At 45.8% G+C, this 21064-nt stretch overlaps 1 protein-coding gene across 4 annotated transcripts in view; it reads right to left on the bottom strand.

Moving 5' to 3' along the window:
- The window catches only part of LOC146838986 (uncharacterized), a 93804-nt gene extending 73146 nt beyond the window's left edge, over nt 1-20658 (bottom strand). The window contains exons 1-2 of one of the 4 annotated variants that reach the window (XM_085603008.1): nt 20461-20658; nt 18945-19015 (exon numbers count right to left, since the gene is read on the bottom strand). The gene's annotated coding sequence lies outside the window, so the exon portion shown is untranslated. The remainder of the gene's footprint in view (nt 1-18944; nt 19016-20460) is intronic. The other 3 variants (XM_085603004.1, XM_085603006.1, XM_085603005.1) reach the window with 3 other exon arrangements.
- Nucleotides 20659-21064: the final 406 nt, after the last annotated feature.

Raw genomic sequence — 21064 nt, 5'->3', positions numbered from 1 at the left:
GAGCACCTTCAAATATTCAAATATGCAAGTTCACTATTTCTTCTGTACAAAAAAACTCTTTATTTACTAGACTTAATGTTTGCTCCATGTATAACAAGAATGTAGCCCATATATAGAGTACACATGATCCCTGGCTTGCCTCTTAGTTCACTAATAGCATTGTCATCTGGGCAGGTGCAGGAATATTTCCCAGTTCATGTTTAAATATTCATATTACATAAATATATTACTAAAGCATGATGTGGTAGTGCACTGTCATTTACAGATAGCATACCTTCCATTGTAATGGCCACAAACCTTTCCCACCAACATGTAGTTTTACTGATAAAACGATATACGGCATAAACAATGTTTGGACATTGGGTTTCAGCAAACATAATTAACATTTCCTCATTACCAAGTAAAGAGTTCTAATCTGTTTTGATCTTCTAAAAATATTTTTTTCACCACAGAATTGCAAAAATGGGTCTTCATAACTAGTGAATTATATTTGAAATGTTTGAACTGTTCCCTTGGCTATTTCAGTGTTGAGTTAGAAAAAAGCCTGACATCTTACAGCCCTACATTTAACACGCTTTGCACAATTCAATTGTCACACAGTTCACTTTACAAAATCCTCCAACTTAAGCCACAGAAAGAAAAATAAATGTAATAAGATAACCTAGCTTTTGACCTCTGCCTCTGAAAGCCAGCAAATGCGGCAAGATAACAAGAGACTTTTTTATTGATTTAAAGTTAGAAGATTTTCAACACACCAGAAAGGGCGAGTAGTTCCTAAAAATAGCTTGTCCTGAATAAATCTTGCTCGACAAGGTGAGTGGATTTATCGAGCCCTGTTTGTAAGCTTTGAGATTGCTTGAGAGTGCAGGTACAGCTGCAGCTGATCAAATGGACTATGAGTGAATGAAGGAAGCTATGGTCAGGCAGTTTGGGCTGATTCCAGCGAAGTACATTCAGAGGAAAGCAAGTGAGTGGACGACGTTCCATTTAGGACTTAGATTCATGCTGGACTGAGTGACTGAAATGAGAAGGCGACAGGAATGGAGGTCGAAGATTTTCATGCCCTTAACCAGGGAATGGTGAGAGGGAGACTCAAGGAGGAGTTCTCTACGCCAGTTAGGCAATATCTATCAGAGAAGGGTTCCGAGAAGCTTGTAGTCTTGACTGATAATTGATTAGCTACCAGGATTAACAAAGGACTAGAGCAGCACAGCTTTAAGGCAAAGGGAGGCAGGACGTCTCAACAGACTGGTTCCACACCAGAGGGTTAGGGCCAGGACAATGCCCATGGGAAGGACACAGGAAAAAAGGCACTGGGTTCCAAGTCAGTACGAAAGGAAAAGAGAGGAATGTTCTTCCAAACTCAAAGGGATCATTTGCTACTGGTGTCACAATGAGGGGTGTTCAGTGAAGAAAAAATGTCAGGTGAAATAAAGACCTTGTCCCAGCTGCATCCGTGATAGTGAGTGTGTTGACCTTAGGTGACGGGGCCCTGTTGCACTCAACTAGTAGCGATCAACATTTTGGAATGGGCAACAGATGTTCATAGGGACATCCATCCAACTATCTTGGGGTCTGTGTTGTTAGGTAGGCCCTGAGAGATACAGGTGCTAACTGGACTAAGGTTGAGAGAAGTATACCGAACAGGACAAGATTCTCCATGGTGCCAGTTGGGCACAGGCTACCTGGCCAGTGGGGATGACATGGAGTGCCTGGTTGCCTGAGATGAGGCAGAAATTAATGGCAAGTCTTCCGTGGCCAATGAACGGTTGAGCGAGAAGCAAGGTGTAAAGATTTGATTGACCCTGGTTAGGTATCAGGACCAGAAGCCTACTTGTGGATAACGTCTACCGTTGCTTGGATAGACAGATCAAACTTCATCTTTTTGTCATTGAATTAGACTGAAGTTGTCTTTGTGAGAGAATCTCTGCAAATGTCTAAAATCTTGTAGTAAGAATCCTGCAGCCGCACCTTGCTGCGTTCTTTCATAAGTGCACTGGAAGATACAACTTCAGCTCACTAGCCTGGCTCCAAAAACAAAATCAGCAACCACAAAAGAATAGAAACAGCTCAAGACTCAAGGAGGAACCGTTGGATTGCGGACACATGGCACATGCAGCAACGAATGGACCTCTTTGATAGACCACAAGCAATGGGAATAAAATATTGTGACACACTCATTTTCTCAGGAGGATCAACCTCACTTGAGTGTGTATGCTTGGATATGAGCTTACAATATGCAGTTTGGCAGATTTTAGTTCTAGTAGTAAATCCTACAGACACAGTATCCTTTTTAAGAGTAGGAATAATGTCCCTACAGTGACGACTTCATGTCAATAGCCGAGTTAAATAATGGCCATCTCCCATTCCCATTATTGTTTCATTTGAGGTGTTGATACATTTGGTGATAGTTGAAATGCTGAGACTTCTGTAAATGATCAAGAAACCAGTGTGAGTGTAAAGCAGTTGAACTCTGGACACCAATGGCCACATGAAAGTATAACTGAGTCAGAAAGCCTTGGAGGCTTGAAAAGTTACAAACTACAATAATACTTTGTTAAGTACAGCAGAAGAAGCGTGAAGAAACAAGAGGCTACAGCATGGTAACGAAGACCGGTCCTGTGACCTGCTGGAATCAGAGAGATCATCTTTGTGAAAATAAATCTGTAGGGGATACAAGGGCAGGTCAATGAACAGGAGCAGGTAGAAGTCCCGACCAGAACAGCTGAATACACCCAGCAGGATACCCACTTCCCCTGGGTATTCTCAGGGATGAGCTGTGAGGTGCAGGGGCTGGAAGAAGTTCTGACCAGAACAGCTGAAAACACTCTCCAGGACACTCCACCTGGGTGCTCTCAGCGGAGCTGTCAGATACAGGAGCTTGAGAGGCCTTTCCTGGGATCATGTGATCAGTCAGTGGTGATGTGGCAGCATTACTGGCAGGCACAGTGTTCCGCAGGGACGCCAATGCTACAGCACTTCAACTGACTAACCAAGCTGCTTCCTTTGAGCAAATGACTCTTGAAGTAGTAAGGCCAAGCAGTCAAGGCATGAACTGGAACAGGTTAGAAATCAGACACAGCGCAACACAGTAAAACACACAATAAGGCCAATGTTCAACCAGAGCTACAACGATAAATAGGGATTGGACTTTCACCAAGAGTACAAAAAGGAGCAGCTAGAAATATACAGAAGATGCTGATACCCTCTTGGGGAGAGATACAAAGCCAAAACATTTATTATGTTTAGCTGCACGAGCTGAGCTATCAAATAACATGGAGTTGTTGACCTGTAACCTACATTGTGAACATCAGCTAAACATTTGACCTATGTCCCACATTCTCCCACATTCTGTCATTTCTTGCTCCGACGTGCGGTTTGTTCAAATTCCCTTTCCTTTGCTGATCACAAGAAACACAAGACTGTGCTCAAGACATGGCAATAGGGTTTCTTTTTAGGAGAGGCAGGAGCTTGGGACCCACCCACAGAAGAGGACATTTGGGCCCTGTAGAGGACTTATCTTTAGATTTATCCCCACCTTTCTCTTGGGACTTGGTAGAATCTTTCTTGTGGTCACCATCCTGATTCTTAGGCCTTACCCTGGTTCTGACCCATTTGTCTGCCTTCTTTCCCAATTCTTGAGGAGAGGTCAGATCAGAGTCCACCAGGTACTGGTGTAAAAGCTGGTTTTGACAATTATTAAGGATCTGCTCCCTCATAAAGTTATACAATCGTATAAAGTAATGCACTTTGCTGCCATGTATCCAACCTTCCAGAGCCTTAGTAGCACAATCAACAAAGTCCACCCAGTCTTGAGTCTGAGATTTTTGGGTGTCTTTGAACTTCAACCTACACTGTTCAGTGGTTAGGCCAAACCCACCAATCAGAGCACTCTTCAAGACCTTGTAATTGTCAGCATCCTCTTCTCTAACAGTGAGGAGCTTGTCTCTACCTTTGTCTGCAAAGGAGAGCCACATGATTGCTGCCCACTGCTCCTGGGGGACCCTCTAAACTTTACAGGCCCTTTCCAGTGCAGTAATCCATTTGTGGATGTCATCCCCACTCTGGTAGGGAGGGACACTCTTGCTCAGGTTTCTATGGTCATAAGAGCTCTCCTTAGTTCTAGGGATGTAGCTGTCACCATGGGACTCTAGTTCTAACGTTTTTCCTAGATCTTTCAATCTCTAGGGCCTCTATATCTACTGCCAACTGCTCTTTCCTAATCTTAAGCTGAGCGTCCTCATATTTGAGCAGTCTGTCTCTCCTCTCATGAGAGGTTTCTTTCCTATGAGCTGAGACACAGGTTCCTACAGATGTATCAGAATGAACAGATTCCCTGGAAGGAGATCTGGACCTTCTAGGCACCCTCCTGGGAGGGACAAAGAGGAGCATCTTGTTCCTCTTACTCATCTTCCTGAGGAGCTGGATTCTCCTGGTTGAGACCATTGTCTTCTCCCTGGCCAGACTCAAAGGTTTGGTCCTGGTTGTCTCCAACCATGGGCCTCTCCTCATCATCTGTTCCACCCTCTCTGCCTGTGTCCTCAGACTCTAAGGGTCTCCTATGGTCCTCTAGCAAGAGTACCTCTATGAGGCGTTGGGTCTTGGCACTTTTGCCTGTCTTCAACTTCCTAGCTTTGCACAATTCTCTCAATTCCAAGAATTGGAGATTGTCATACTTGGATGGAAGAAGCCCAGTGGCTTCTGGCAGGGACCCAATGGTTCCTGGCCTTGAAGACATCACTAGTGTGGTGTGGTGTGGTGTATGCACTACCTACTCTAGTGTGGCCTACTAAACTCTCTTGAGTTGTAGAAAGGGTGTGCTAAGCCCTTGACACACAACTCTAAGTTCAGTAGAACTTACTGTATTCTAAGCTTGAATTATATGTACCTCAAAGTACCTTTAGTGGTTTTCAGTTAGTCAATTCAATTGAGATTATCTGGTAAAATAGCAAGCTGGAATCCCACACGCTGCACACCAATGTGAGAAGTTGGCCTGGTATATGCTGTCCACTAGTTATAGTGGGCACCTTGTGCCTGTCTAAACAACCCTTATTGATGATAGGTTAAAGACAACCTTTATTGAAAGCTATCCTAGTGGCAGCCTTCAGGCTAAGTCTTGATCACTTTGCCACTGGATTCAAGCAAGCCTGGCTGAAGACGGCTGAAATGCCAGAAACCGGTCCTAGGAAGCTTGTTTCCAGTCCAGGGAAGACATGGCTTGGCAGTTCGGGCTGGACTGTTCCCATGAGGCACAGGGTCAGACTGATTTGCATATGGTCATGTCTGAACTGGGGTGGCAGAGTGGGCTAAAGAACGGTGATGGATTAAACCCAGATCAGTTGACTGGGAGCGAGTGCTTGCAATGTTCAACACTCCGTCCATCATTTCCTTTGGTTTTGCTTTGAAGGAAAATAAAGCAGCTTGTTTTACCAGTCTATAATCTCTGAAATGACCAAATGAAAAGAGATCCACACAAGGTATATATATGTATTTATTCTAATACACACAACCCTAGTCTCTTTATGAGGCTAGAGTTCAAAGTACATAGGTTACAAGAAGAATTAGCACAGTAAATAGCACACTATATGTTCAAGCCCTAGGGCTGTACTAGACCATATATCAAAAAAGTGGTATTAGAACCACAACGCTTGACACAAGGCCTAGAGTCTTTAGGAGTGCTAGGACCAGGGGACCCACGGAGGACGCGTGTAGTGTTGGAACACAGCCGCGAATCGCCGTTAACTTCAATGGGGAAAAGTCGCGGTTGGAAAATTAAAGAAAAGGGACACTTAGGAACGGACTTTGAGCAAACCCCTTTAGACTTAAGGGGTTCTACGGCCAGCACCCACGGGAGCACCGGAGTACTCGAGTTACCTCACCCAGGGAAGCCGGGTGCATAGGTGTCTTTAGGTGTCGGGAATCGTCGTTGATTTCAATGGCGATCTGCTGCAAAGTGCCGGGTTGATCCAAGCCTGGATCGAAGATGAAGAGGACCTGAAAGCAGAGGGGACAGAGTCTGGGTCACTAGCCAGTGACCAGGGGCACGATAGACGTATGCCCACCGATGTTGGGTGCTTCAGGTGAGATGTCTAGAAGCTTGTCTCTTCAGCCACGAGAACCAGGAAGTATCAATACGACCAGGAGCTGGATTCGAGCTGTCCCACGAAGGATGTCGAGTGCTGCAGCGTTGGTGCCCAGATTGGACACAGCAAGCCTTGGCAACAGCACCCCACACAGGAAGAGAACAAATGCTTTGGAGAGGACCAGCGAGGTCCGAGGGACTCACCCAGCGAGGATGAGTCAGGGCATGTCTGAAGCAACCAGGGAAGCCCACAGGAAGATCAAGTTACCTTAGCAGAGACCCACCAGTCAACGGACCAGGGACCACAAAGGGGTCTCGAGCGGTCACACTTGGAGCTGGCTCACGGGACACTCGTGGAGTGTAGGTCAGCAATCTTCGGTGCAGATGATGCTCTGGACTTGGGCTACACGTAACCCAAAGCACAGCCTCAAGAGATGTCGAGGGCTGAAGCACTTGCAGATGTGCACAGTGTTCAGGAGTTCCGGTTCTACGCTACTCACGAGGGCTGTGGGTCTCATCTTTACTGGGGACTCGGTCGGCCTCTGAGACGTCTGGAAATCCACCTCCGGTGCTGCCGGTACTTCGGAGTCCGTCAGGAGCTTCGGAGTTGCAGACCAGCAAAAATGGATTGTTGGTGCCTGCCAAGCAGGGGAGTCACTCCTTGACCCCAAGGGAGATTCTTCAGTCTTCTAGTCTTGAGTAGAAAGTCGAAGTTCCAGGATTCAGCTACAGAGTTTCGTCCAGGGATATCTACAGTCCTAAGGACTGGGGTTCCTACTTTATACCCAAGGAAGGGGTTGGACTAATTCTGGGTACCACCTATGGGAGGGTTCGGAAAGAGTGGTGTCTACACCCATTTCCTTTGACCAGTTTCGCGCCAGAGCAGGGGCAGGTAGCCCCTTGTACTGGTTTGAACCGGACTATGCACAGGGACACCAAATGTTCCCCCAGTGCAGACTTCAAAGCGCTCAGATGGCACTCCCGCCCAGACCTAATACACTAAATCCTGCCTGGGAGGTGATAACACCTCCCTGTGACAGGAAACCTATTGTCCAGGCCTCCCCTCCCAGAGTTTCAGTCGGCAGCAGGTGGCCAGACTCGTGTCTGTGGCAGCGGCATCCATTTTGTGATGCCAGGGCTCTTTGGAGTTGGTACCGGGTAGACCGCTGCTGTCATGTCTCTCCCTCTAGAAGGGTAGGATCATACTCCCACACCAGTTACTGGTGTGGGGGTATGATTTCAAGGTGTTTGACACCAAACACGGCATGGTTCCGTGCAGCCATCCCAAAGTTAGCATTTACCGTTTGGTTTTAATACACTTAAGAGTATATGGTCAGGTTGCACCACAAACAGCATCAGAGGAGGTACTCTGAAAGCTGCAGAGGGGCTCTGCTCATGCAGGGGCACCTTCCCTCATAAGAACCAAGCACTCTGCCTTCAGGATTGTTAAGGCCTGCCATAGGAGTGACTTATAGGTTTATATGTATGTATATATGTAGTGATATAGGTAACCTATATCACAGTTAGGGGTGCATGCACCACCTTACCCAGGCTGCAGTAGCAGACCTGTGGTGTCATTTTGGGTGGCTTTACAGGGGTGGCATAATACATGCTTCAGCCCCTGGTAGGCCTCTGGGGTACCTATGCCCTTAGTACATAGTGTACCATACACTAGGGACTCATAAGGGTACCCCAGGATCCAACCTGGAGTGTACCTAAAGTACATGGAATCCATTTTAAAGAGAAAGCAGATAGACTGGGGGGCCCTGATTAGCAGGATCCCAGTCCAACTAAGTCGAAAACCAGCAAAACACCAGGAAAAAATTGGGGGCAACCATGCAGTCAGATTCCACCTTCCTACAGTCCTGAATGAATCTTGCTCGACAATGCAAGTGGGAGAGTGGAATTTTCTAGCCCTGGGTTTGTAAGCTTTGAGATTGCTTGACAGTGCAGGTACAGCTGCAGCAGACCAAATGGACTATGAGTGAATGAAGGAAGCTATGGTCAGGCGGCTTGGGCTGATTCCAGCTCAGTACATTCAGAGGAAAGTAAGTGAGTGGATGACGTTCTATTTTGTACTTGGATTCATGCTGGACTGAGTGACTGAAATGAGCAGATGAGAGGAATGGAGTTCAACGATTTTCATGCCCTTAACCAGGGGATGGTGAGAGAGAGACTCAAGGAGGAGTTCTCTACGCCAGTTAGGCAATATCTATCAGAGAAGGGTTCCGAGAAGCTTGTAGTCTTGACTGATAATCCCTCAGCAACCAGGAATAACAAAGGACTAGAGCAGCACAGCTTAAGCCAAAGGGAGGGAGGACGTCTTAACAGGACAATTCCCATGGGGGGACACAGGAAAAAGGTACTGGGCTCCAAGTCAGTACGAAAGGAAAAGAGAGGAATGTTTTTCCAAACTCAAAGGGATAACTTGCTACAGGTGTCACAATGAGGGAGAGCATAACAATCAACAACTACATGCATCGCTCTTTACAAAACTGATGGCCAGGAACACACTTCTCCATTTCAGCAGTTTCCACCCCCGCTGCCAAAAACAGGGGATTCCTTTCAGTCAATTTCTTCACTTGCGAAGACATTGTACTAACATTAGACAATTTGTTAACCATGCTGAAAACCTTAAAGCTAAACTTCTTGAGAGAGGTTATCCTAAGAATATAGTCTGAGATGCGTTTAAAAGGGCCAGATACTTTGATAGAGAAAGCATGTTTGAGCTAAACAGAGACAGACAGAAGACAAACTGGTATGTGTCACCCGACACTCTAACTTTGACCATAAGATCAGGCAAACTATCATCTCCCAATGGCACCATCTCAACATCAACAGTGAAGATACCAAACTGACATGACCTACATTTGCCTTTAGACGCAATAGAAATGTACGTAACCTGCTGGTGAAAGCCAGAAAGGGAGACAGAGAAACGTTTACCCGAAGATCCATCTTTGGACTTTCTGTACTGTAAGTGATTCCCCAGAATCCATATCGCTGGAAATGCGTGACTCGATGGAGCCGGGCGAATCTGTATCAGAGTCATCATTAAGGGAATAGAACTTATCCCCCTCAGGAGAGCCGAGTGGTATTGTGGTCGAGGGTCGAAGCGTTTTAATAGGGTCAATGTCAGAATCACCAATAGCATCGTCTATTGCACTAATGAGCCCTCCTTGAATTTCAACCTTATCAGTATTAATTCTTATTAAAATGACATCTTTCAAATGATGCTGTCTTGCTTGTCTCCTGAAAACCTACATCTCTTACACCAGCATTATTGCTTCCTGAAACAGGGAGCAAAGTTTCGGGTAAATTACTCTCCTTCCTACAGCAGTCAGGATCGATCAGTAGGCTCTCACCTTGTTGATCCAAGCCGGGCTTCTGCAGCCGCTCAGGTCCGGACGATACCTCCCGCCCTGTAGCCGAGTTTGGCTGGGCTGGCAGCACCGGAAGGACGGCTCCCTCAGCTCCTGCTGGGATTTCGACGCTGGGAGTCACCACGCTATTCTTGGTGAAAGCAGAGGCAGAGGCAGGAAGGGCACTGGGTGATAGAAACGCCTCAGTAACTGTTGATTGCCTCAGAGCGCCGGCTGCTGCATTCCGTGATCGGGCCCCTCCAGCAGCGCCATCCGTTCTTCCAGTCCAGACCACACGCCGTCCTGAAGCAGCACCAGCATTCACCGTTGTTCGGACACTGGCCCCCCCTCCGGACCCGGACGCGTCGTTAGGCCCCCCTTTGGCTGCCTTATCTCCTCTCTCGGGCCTCGGAGCCATGGCTCGGCATGAGCAGCGAGACAGCTCCCGCAGCCCACCTGTGAAGCCGCGGGTACTCCGGAGCAAACAACGCAGAGCTGCAACGATCAGTCTCTCGTGCAGCGGAATCCCAGAATACAGCAGCCGCATGACACGCCACAAGGTTAGTACAGAATCCTCTTCATTTCAGTGGGGTGGCGAAGGGAAGGGCAGCAGCGGCACAGCGCGAGGTCAGTCGGCCATCTTGCCCTCAGTCGGCCATTTTGCCCACATGACTTTTTTTTGCTCTTTATATGGCTACGATATGTGGTAACAGGTTCTCAAATGGGCTCGGGTCTTTTATTTTTTCTCTACTTTATTATTCACAAGGTGGCAAGGGGGGGGGGGGTGGCCCAGGATGTGAGTTCGGCTGCCATACATAGGTCTTGTTAGACCTATTTGCCTGTTTGGGTAGTGGGGGGGCGGGTGGCGGGTGGGTTGACTTCGGGGGGTTGCGGGGGGATGGGGGAGGGAACACGGCACAATAAAGCACAATGTAAGTGGGAACAAAACCTTAAAGTTAATAGATATAGTGGTCAGATTGTCTACAGAAGAAAAGAGGAGACTAACGCAGTGTTAAGAGAAACGATAAATAATATGATAATGCTGAAGGAAAGGGATTTTAAACTACTTTATGGGGTCATTAAAGCTTAGAGTTATTACTATTAATATTTGTGGGCTTAATGATTTAGCCAAATGACAAAGGGCCGCAATTTCACTGAAATCCATGAATCCCGATATCGTATGTATACAGGAGACCTATATAGAAGGTACGCAGTGCGGAGTTCTTGAACAACTTGGATATAGGTTATTGGCCGCTACAAAGCAAGGCACCCGGACAAGAGGGGTTGCTATTCTAACACAGCGGACCGATATTACGGTGAAAAGGAAATTAGTAGATAAATGGGGCCGCTGGGTAATAATAGGATGTTTGTTTGCCAAAGAAGACTTCACCGTATGCTCACTGTATGGTTCGACCGCTGATGAATCAGAAGCTTTGGAGTATTTAGATATAGAACTAGCAAATTGGCCTATACCTTTAATAGTTTGTGGTGACTTTAATATTAATGGGCTGGAAGGGCTTTGGGGGTAGGGCGGGAGATATCTATTCTGGACGGAAAAAAAGGGTTTTTAAGGCATTAACCAATTTGATCAACAACCATGGCCTTATCGATAAATGGAATCATGTTAAACCAAATGACTCAGGGAGTACGTTTTTTTCGGTTCCACATAAGGCAGTTTTTAGACTTGATTATTTTCTTATTTCCCACTCGCTAGTACATCGGGCCGGGATAGAAAAATATCCCAGGGTTATTTCTGACCATACCCCCCTGGCTCTTACCCTCTCCTTTTTTGACGGTCCTCGTAGTGCGCGGATATAGACCTTTAAAAAATGGATTTTAATAGACCTGGAATATGTTGCTAGTATGAAGGGATGGATCACCTCATATTGGGACATGAACAGATATAGCTCAAGCTCTGGGAAGGTGTGGGACGCTTTTAAGGCAGGTATCAGAGAGGAGACAATCAGTTTCACCCTCTCTCGTCAAAAAAAGGAAGCAACCCGGACGGAAGCTCTGTATCAAGCTCTAGCTAGGATTGAGGAGGAACTGGCAACCGCAGTAAGCTCCGGCTCATCTTTAAATGGGACTTTCTATGGCAGGCTATGAAGTGGTTTGGAATTGGGTCAGGGTTCATAAAAGCTATTCGCACCATGTATAGTGCACCCACAGCTCGCCTTAGAATTCATGGGAAATTCACTCATCACTTTCCGATTATGCGGGGTACTAAGCAAGGCTGCCCGTGCTCACCCCTATTATTTGCCATCCATATAGATCCTTTAATTCGGCAGTCTGTGGCATGCCGTGAGACTGAGCCTGTTATTTATCATAGGATATACACAAAAGTCTTAGCATACGCTGACGACGCTGCTTTCGTCACCCCTAACCCAGTAACAGCAATGGCAGCAGTGGAGGAAATTGCTTCAAGCTTCGGCTCGATCTCTGGGTATGCCCTAAACAAACAGAAAACGCAGATTGTTGTAAATAGGGTACTAAGCCACTCCAATCCACGGATGACAGATTATGCAACATATTTAGGGATTACTATTACCTCAGACTTGAATAATTTAGTGGCTATTAATATTGATCCCATTATTCGGAAGGCCAACACCGACTTCGACAAACTTCATAATTTACACCTGACACTGATTGGCCGTTGCAATGCGATAAAAATGATACTCCTGCCAAAGATATTGTACTTGTTCAGATGAATTCCCTTGGAATTCGAGAAAAAATGGTTTCCTGAACTGGACAACTTGGCAAATAGATTTATTTGGGCTGATGGTAAAACCCGGAGGGCCCTACGCTTTATGACCCTACCTCAATCAAGGGGCGGTTGAGCTGCTCCGGATTTTAAATTATATTATTGGGCTGCCGCTTTTCAATATATGGCTGGAATACTCGGTGGCACTCCTAAAAACTTACATCTGGATGTAAAGGTCCCAGATGTATATACACTTCTGGTGGGGGAAGAGGCTGAAAACTGCCTTATGAGATTTAGCGAGCCGAGTAATTTTAAGCGAACTAAGTTTAAAACTCTTCAAGCTGCATTTAAAATTTGGTCCAGCTTTAAAAAAAAAAGGTTAGCTTAGGGAGGTTAAGCTACTACACACTAATGTGTGGAAACCCAACGCTCCCAGAAATCTTCTCAGATCAAATTATGGCACTTTAGGCGAGTCATGGCCTCAGTAAAATTGGGGACTTATTAAGCTCTGATGCAATCTATCAGTTTAAGGCTCTACAAGATAAATATGGAATTGGGCAGGGGAACTTTTTTAAATATCTCCAGCTTAGAAGCTACCTGAGTAAAAAGCTAGGTGGACCTAATGGGTTAGAGAAGGTAAAAACACTGGAAATTACAAGGAGTCGGGACGGCTGCACTATTAAAGGAACTTATAGGGAGCTCTTGGCACTCAAACAAGATGATCTGGAGAAACATGCTGTAAAATGGGAAGACAAGTTGGGCATAGATCAGGATAATTTTTTTCAGTCATTGGAATTGGGACAGACAGTTTTATTGTCTGCGGGGCTTCAGGCTCAACATTATAAAACAGTATTTTCCCTGTACTACACGCCGGCAAAAATCTTACAATGGGGAGGGCAGCGGGGAATCATGTGCCCCCACTGTGACTCTCTTCAGGCTGATCTTGATCATATGTTCTCAACCTGCCCCCGATTAGATGTGTTAAAAAATGCAATTTTGATCTTCTTTGAGTCCACCCTGGGCCTTCGGGTTAAGATAACGTCATCTTTAATTCTGCTGGGGGTTGATAATACTCAGGGACATACCATGACTCTTCGCTTTCTCTTTGTTGCTACGGCAGTTTACCGAATTTGTGTTGCTTCAGCTTGGCTAGATCCAGCCGCTCCCTCATTTAATTTATGGCTGGCTCGGCTTCTCTCTATATTTAATCTCGAGAAGGGAATTTATCAGAAAAAAGGCAAGAATGGGAAATCCCTTGGCAGACGTATTTGGGCACCCCTATATATGTGGCGAGAGTCCTAGATTAAAAAAAAGAAGAGAACAAATACATAAACTTAGTAGAATGCTTTTCTCCTCTGCTAAATGAAATGCTGTTCTGTCAAAATATGTTTTTTTGTTTCCCAAGATATAACTGTAATGAACTGCTATTTATTGTGCAATAGAATAAAAAAAAATTAAAAAAAGGAATGTTCCATGCTTACATGTAACTTTGCAGAGGTGTATTGCCCTTTGTAACTGCTAATAGATGTATAAATATCTGTGTGACCCTGTGCCAGGCAGAGAACTCGGAGCGAAGCCATGCTGTACGTTCACTCCACTCGAGTGTGTTTACAATAAATGCTGTTGTAATTCCTCACTCTGTGGTAGAGTTTTATCTGTTTTTAGAGTTCCTGTATCAGACGGTGGTGGTAACCCAACAATGAGAATATTTTCTCTCTAACAGAGTCCCATGTCCAATGTTAACCTCGGGGATAGCAGTTGGGTGTTCTCAGAAGTCTTTAGGACACAGCAGCTCCTCCGACGTTTGCAAACAAAACTAGTCAATTGGAAAGTGGAGCCAAATACAAGCTGGACGACTCATGGAGTCTGAGTCCCTGCTACTGCATTTCAAGTTATAAACATTCAAGTGATCCGAGTGAGTTTTATGGCACCAAGCGTCTCAGTGTCCAGTCAGAAAGTCACTGATGGCTCCTCTGATGCCTGACAGCAACCCACAAAAGAACACCTGCCAGGTGTGAATGCTTTGACTCTGTATAATTTTCGGTCACATCTGCGTAGAATACACAGGCATGGTTTGCTTTGTCCGTTTGTAGATGTACAAACTCCAATTTCAAGCTTTCACAATTTGGAGAAGGTTAGATTTCTCTTCAGCAGGATGCCGGGGTAGTTCTCCTACTAAGGCGGGAAAGGAAATGGATCACCCACCAAACATGGTGGTGTGTACAAGGGTTTCTCTAAGGGAAACTGGGAAAATGACAATATACACTGGGAAGATGTCAAGTTACTAAAATGTGAGACAATATTTCCACTACACATGTAGAGGGGTCTGCTTGACAGCCATTCATGCCCTGATGACTACTAAATATATGAAAATAAGAAAGGTGCGATGGCTGGGATAATTAGCGCACTCTACCACATAAATCTACAATGTTCAAAGTCCAATTCATTCAGTGCCCAAGTATTTTCTGGTGCTCAAGAGAAGGAAGAGCCACCCATTCTTCCTCGGCTGGAGAGGTCCAAGAATCAACAACAAGAATAATCCTAGGCACACACAGATAGAATTGAGGTTGTGGTTTCAATAGTTATTTTATTTTTCTTCAAGTTATAAATCTCAGCAATTGTCCATCGGGTGGTTAGGTATTAAATATGAATATATTGTAGCTTGTGTGCCTATCCAGAATCTATTTGCTATGTTTCACCTGTATCACTCAGGAACAGAGTCTGAGTGATTAACGCATCCATATCTAGCCTATAACATCACTTTGATAACTAGGACACTTGGTATTAAGGGACCAATCACAATTCAAAAGACACGGTTTGTCGAATTTCTCAACTATGACACGTGGTGACCCAACCTACATCTCGCCACGCACTAACCAGTGCAACCATGCCATTCATTCCCTAAAAATCACATGGCATGTCTAGGGTCACCTGACCCAGGTTTTGGGATATTCTTTTAAACACAAATACTCCTCCTTAATTGGACTATGACTTTATTGTAGATATTAAGCCCTGATGAAGTCTGCTGTAACAAGAACAGCCTGAGACGAAACACGTGTTGGCAAAAGGGTGTATAACTTGTAGAAAAATAAAAGAAATATTGAAACCACAACATCAATTCTAACTCTGAGTGCCTGGAGAATTTTTGTTGTTGACTACTAAATATATTCAGTTGAACAGAGATAAAACAGAATTTCACACTGGTTGTAGCTGAAAGGATTAAGGTTTTTATTATGTCTCTGTAGGTTAAAGACAAGGTAAATTACCAGAAGCCAGCAGTCCCAAAGTAAAATGCAGAAGAAAGATGGGAAAAGGCTTCTCTTGACATTTGCAATACAGAGATATAAGTCTGTGTAACACAAAGACTGGAAATTGGAATTAATCTAGATCTGGGATTATCATCGACTCCAGCACTTTCATCCTCCATGGAGACATGGACTTTCACCTCGAGGATCGTAATGACTGCAACTCAAATGCCCTCCTCAAAAGCCTTGGGAACCTCGACCTTAATCAGTGCATCACCAGACCCACACACACCGTCAGACACTTTCAGGACCCTATCTTCTTCACACTAAGCAACATCAGGGTCAACAAATCAACGCCTATCACCTGAATTTACCACACCCTCATGAGGTTCAAGATCACCATCCTGGACCACAAGAGACCCACCTCCTCGGGAAGTCCTGCCGCTTCTGGAAAAACATCTCAGAGAAGGACTGGGCTTCTACCCCCTACACACACTGCCCCAAGCATACCAGCAGCCTAACGGAAGACATCAAGAACTTCAATTAATGGATCACTATATGCACCAACACCCTGGCCCCCCTCAAGCACAGCAAAACTATTCAAGATCACGAACACAAGTCAACTGGCACACAGAAGAACTCAGGATGGCGATGGAGCACTATAAGCAACTGGAAAGCAAGTGCTGAATGAGCCAAGCCACCAGTAAGTCTGAAATGCCAAATGAACAGCCCATGCCAACCGCATCTAAGCCAACAACAGCAGCAAATACATCTTCACCATCATCAGAGAATTCATGGTGCCTGCAGCCACCACCAGCAACATCCCCCCATTACAAGACCCCTCCATCAATCTCTGTAAATCCTTTTGGAACAAGATCATATCCATATACGACAACTTCAAACCTCCACTTGACCCCATCAACGTCGCAGCGCTTCTTCCAATCTCAGCCAAAGAATTGACCTTGGCTATGTTGAAAGCCATCACCACAAACGAGGCTGTCACAACCATAAAGGCCATCCACTCCGGTGCCCCATTAGACCCACCCCCGCCACACTTTAAAAAAGGCCTAAACACTATCAGTGAAGTCCTCTCCCCCATCCTGATCGATTCCATCAATGCAGCCCTCTTCCCAGGTGCCTTGAAAGAGGCAGCTGGTACAGCCCTGCTGAATAAACCCTCCACGGACCTTACCATACTCTACAACTACTGACCGATCTCCCTCCTACCATACATGGCCAAAGTCCTACAGACCACCCTCAACAGGCGTCTGACCAACTACCTCATTAACAACCAGCTCCTCAAAGCCACCAAGTCCGGATTCAGGCCCAACCACAGCATGGAAACAGCACTCATCGCACCCACCTATGCTATACACATAGACAGAGCAGAGAGTGGGGCCTTAATCCTATTGGACCTCTGGGCGGCGTTTCACATGGTATTACACCTCATGCTCATGGACACCTTCACGAGATGGGACTCAAGGACCTGCCTATGATAGATCTGCTCCTTCCTGATAAAAAGAACTCAGACAGTCAACCTGACATCATAGTCCTTGGAAACCGAATATGTAATCTGCGAAGCACCTCAAGGCTCATCTCTCAGCCGGACCCTCTTCAAAACTTGCATAACCCCAGAGTCATCCATAGCTAGCACATCACCATCCTCTTGTACACCGACGACATGCAACTAATACTGCCCCTCTATGAAGAAAACCCACAACACAAGGAACATGCTTACCGCCTGCATGACATGGATGAAATCCAACTGTTTCCAACTCAACACTGACAAGACAGATGTGTTGATCTTTGAAAACAACACCTAGGAGTCTACCTGATGGCCATCCACCCCAAGACCTACTCCCACCCCCAGCTTGCACACCAGTAACCTAGGGATCATTATCAACAAAAGCCTGGCCATGTCTGCCCAGGCCAACCTCGTCACTGCTTTCACACACTGAAAATGCTGAAGAAAATCTTCAAATGACTCCCAAGCAACACCAGAAGCCCATCATCCATGCACTCATCACCAGTAGACTGGACAACGGGAACTCTCTCTATGCAGAAATTAGCCAACAGCTCACGAGAAGGCGGCAAACCACCCAGAATACAGGTGCCAGACTCATCCTCAAACTCTCACTCAGAACACATATCACACCGCACCTAAGGGGACTCCACTGGCTCCAGATATATAAGCACCGACAGTTCCAACTACTCACCCACACATTCAAGGCACTACACAAAAAGGCCCTGCTTACATTAACAACTACAACTCCTTCCAACAACACCCTAGGTACCCCCCCTAGGCCGGACTCATACTCGGACACATCACAGACATACACAGAAACAGATCCGGACGCCACACCTTCTCATACATCGCTCCTAAAGCATGGAACGACTTCCCTCAACACATCAGAGCCTCCTCCTCGCTTCTTGAGTTAAGCAAGAAGCTGAAGACCTGGTTCTTCGAATGACTCTGCCCTCGAGGCTAGACTTCCACAACTGCACAGCTCCAGGACACCTTCCCAGGTGATAGTGTGCTCTACAAATACACTTAACACAACAATGCATAGCCTAACTTCTTTCCCCCCGTTGTGGAGTCTGCAGTGAAGTAAAAAGTAGTGCAGCGTAGAGGTTTCCTCTTCTGCTAGCACTGCATACAGCAAGAGTGCAACACAGTGCAATGGCCACAGACTCCCTCATTTATTTAAAACCACTCAGAGTGCCAGCAATAAGTGGCACAGAGTGTGAAAGTTCACACAAAAAGTAAATGCCCCTTGCAGTGTGAGCAAACATCAGCGCAGAGCGCACAGATTTCTTAAACTCTAAACACCCTCTTACGGTGAGTGATAATCAGTGCACCTTACAGGTCTGTAAATGCCCCTTTCAGGTGTGTGGAATTATTTAAAAAATCTGCTTGTTTTAAGGGCAGATTGATACAGGAATCAGCTTGCCCTTTAAAGAGATCCACTTGTCCAACTTAAAACCTAAATATTAGCTGGACCATAAGAAACATTTATAGATATTTTTTAATAGTAAAAACATGTCTAGAGTTGGGACAGCTTGAGGGGGTCTTGAGTGCAAAACTGGAGGAGTACTTTTTAATTTAATTTTTATTATGAATTTATTAGTATTGGTACTTGTGATGCAAAGGTAACAGGTCTGTGCAGTCTGAGCATTAACTCACTTGTACAGGACGACAGTTGGAACCTGGGATCCCTTAGCTATCTCACTAGAGTTGAAATTGGTAACCCGCAGGAAAATACATTGATCCCTCCAGTTGATGCATTTACACTGTTTGATGACTTGAATTAAATTCCAGATTCATAGCACTAAAGTTGGTTCAAGTATTGGTACCACTGAACAGCAAATTACACCTATTACTCTTGAAGAATCACATTCACATGGCACTTAAATCTCATTTGTAGCTCACAACATACAATTCAACTTTCTACAATGTATAAATAATGTTAATTCCATTTCTTTTTCTGCTCTTCTTTTTACTTCCCCTTCAGACCTATTTCTTTCATATTTTCGATGATATCTATTATTTACTTTACCCTTTATGCTGTTCTCTCTCTTCTCTTGCCTCGTCTTGCTTTTTCTGCTCACTCGTTTTCTTCTCCCCATCCTGGTGAAGTAACAAGCAGAGCAGAATGACTTCACATAGACTCCTATATCATAGTACACTCCTCATTAACGCATGAAGAGAGAGTGCAGCAACCCTTTGTAGCATTGTTATACAAGTACCGCTGGGTACTTGGGGAAACTCATGTCAGGTTAGGCTGAAGTCTCACTCAAATCTGGCTAATTCTTCAAACTATGGGGAAGAACTAGAACTTCATATGTGACGTTGCTCAGACGTCTGCTGTGTGCTGAGTAGTACCTGACTTTTCTGCACAGCGCAGACCTTCTTTTCAGCCAGTGATCTCTGTACAGAGGAGAGGAGAGGAAAGGACAGGAAGAGTGACTGATAGCCCGCAAACATCTGCCAAGACAGACACCCTGCAAAGAGACACAGTGCAGACACGCCTCATACCAACACACACACAGCCTAGAAAATGTAAATGTCCAGTATTTGTAAAGCGCGAACAATTACCCAAGGGTGTCAAGGCGCTGGGGGCTGTCGGGAAGATTAAGCGAGCTATTGCCCAGAGTCACATGTTGCTGGGCTGATCTGCCGCCGGCGATCGAACCGCGAGCCCCTGGGTTCTGGAGTCAGCCGCCATGGCCGCTGCGCCACACCTCTTCCCTGATAAACCTACCCTGTTCAAATACACACAATCCAACCTACACACTCAAACCCTTACAGAGATACATTAAAAACACAGACACATACCTTGCACTACTTGACAGGCCTCCTAAAAGGCACACCCAAGATCTGTGCACACACACACAATCCTTGCAGCAGGCTCACAACCTCTGTAGCGGATAATGCCATAAGCCAACCTATGGCACAGGAAACTATTGCAATGACTGAAGCTTTTGCCTAGTCTGAGAAATGGAAATAGGACAAAGGGAGAAAAGGGGCGCGGAGGAGCACGGGTAGCCTTGACGTTCAACTGCCTGGGGGGCATGCTTCGAACATAGGGGTAGCGGAGTCAACAACTGAACAGCGAGAGCAGAGCACAGGGTGTGTACAGATTCCTCATAGTGCAATAAGATGCAGTGCAGCATGTACAGATACCTCACAGTGCAGTAAACGGCAGTGCAGTGGCACAGACATCTCACAGTATAGTAAGATGCAATGCAGATTTATCATAGTGCAGTAGACAGCAATCCAGTGTGCACAGACTCCTCACAGCGCAGTAAGATGCAGTGCAGTGCACACAGATTCATCATAGTGCAGTAAGGTGCAATTCAGTAGAACAGATTCCTCACAGTGCAGTAATATGCAGTGCATTGCACATATCTCCTCTCTAACACACATGATGCCCACAAACACCCCCAGGGCCGGAAGGAAAGCCCCCCAGGGCCCCCGGATAGAAGAGCCCAGCCCGGCTCCTGCAGAGATTCCCTCCAGGATTATTCAGTCTATTTCTACAAACACAGCACAAGGTGCTGACAATCTCCTACCTGAGCAGAAACCTGTGCAGACATGTCCAGGCTCTCTCCTCCTCCTGGGCCGGGAGTGCGGGAGCAGGGGCAGATCTGGGGTCTGAGGGCGGGGGGGGGGGGGGGGGGGTCTGTGAGGGTCTGAACTGGACAAACAATAGATCCTTCCTCCTCCGCAGCAGACTCAACACACCAGGAGAGGCCGGAAGTAATGTTACCACCGCTGCTGGTGCTGTCTCTGCCGCCGCTGACCCGGAAGAGGAAACCCTTCTCCCTTTCAGTGGGGTTCATCAGCAGGCGAGGAACACTCTCTGGTGGCCGCTCTCGGAACCACCGGCTCCAGGAGTGAATGCATTTCAAACAAACAAGCCTTTATACCTGCAACGACCTGGGATTTAAGATGTCACAGACGTGAATGTTTTTAAGGGTCAGACAGTTCAAGTACAGGGCCTCACACTTGGTTGCTGCTGTAAAAGGTATTTATAGCTTCACTTCTGATGAGCATCTTCCAAAACCTGATATCGAGAACTAAAAGTATTTACAGAAAGTTGACAACTGGAAGTGAAAGATTGTATTTCATGGAATAAATGAGAATATTGGTCAGTGGTGCACTTTTTAAGAACTT

The sequence above is a fragment of the Triturus cristatus genome, chromosome 4_2, assembly GCF_964204655.1.
Source record: "Triturus cristatus chromosome 4_2, aTriCri1.1, whole genome shotgun sequence".
NCBI lineage: Eukaryota > Metazoa > Chordata > Amphibia > Caudata > Salamandridae > Triturus > Triturus cristatus.
The sequence above is the reverse complement of the archived record's forward strand: the minus strand, read 5'-3'. Positions and strand labels throughout refer to the sequence as shown.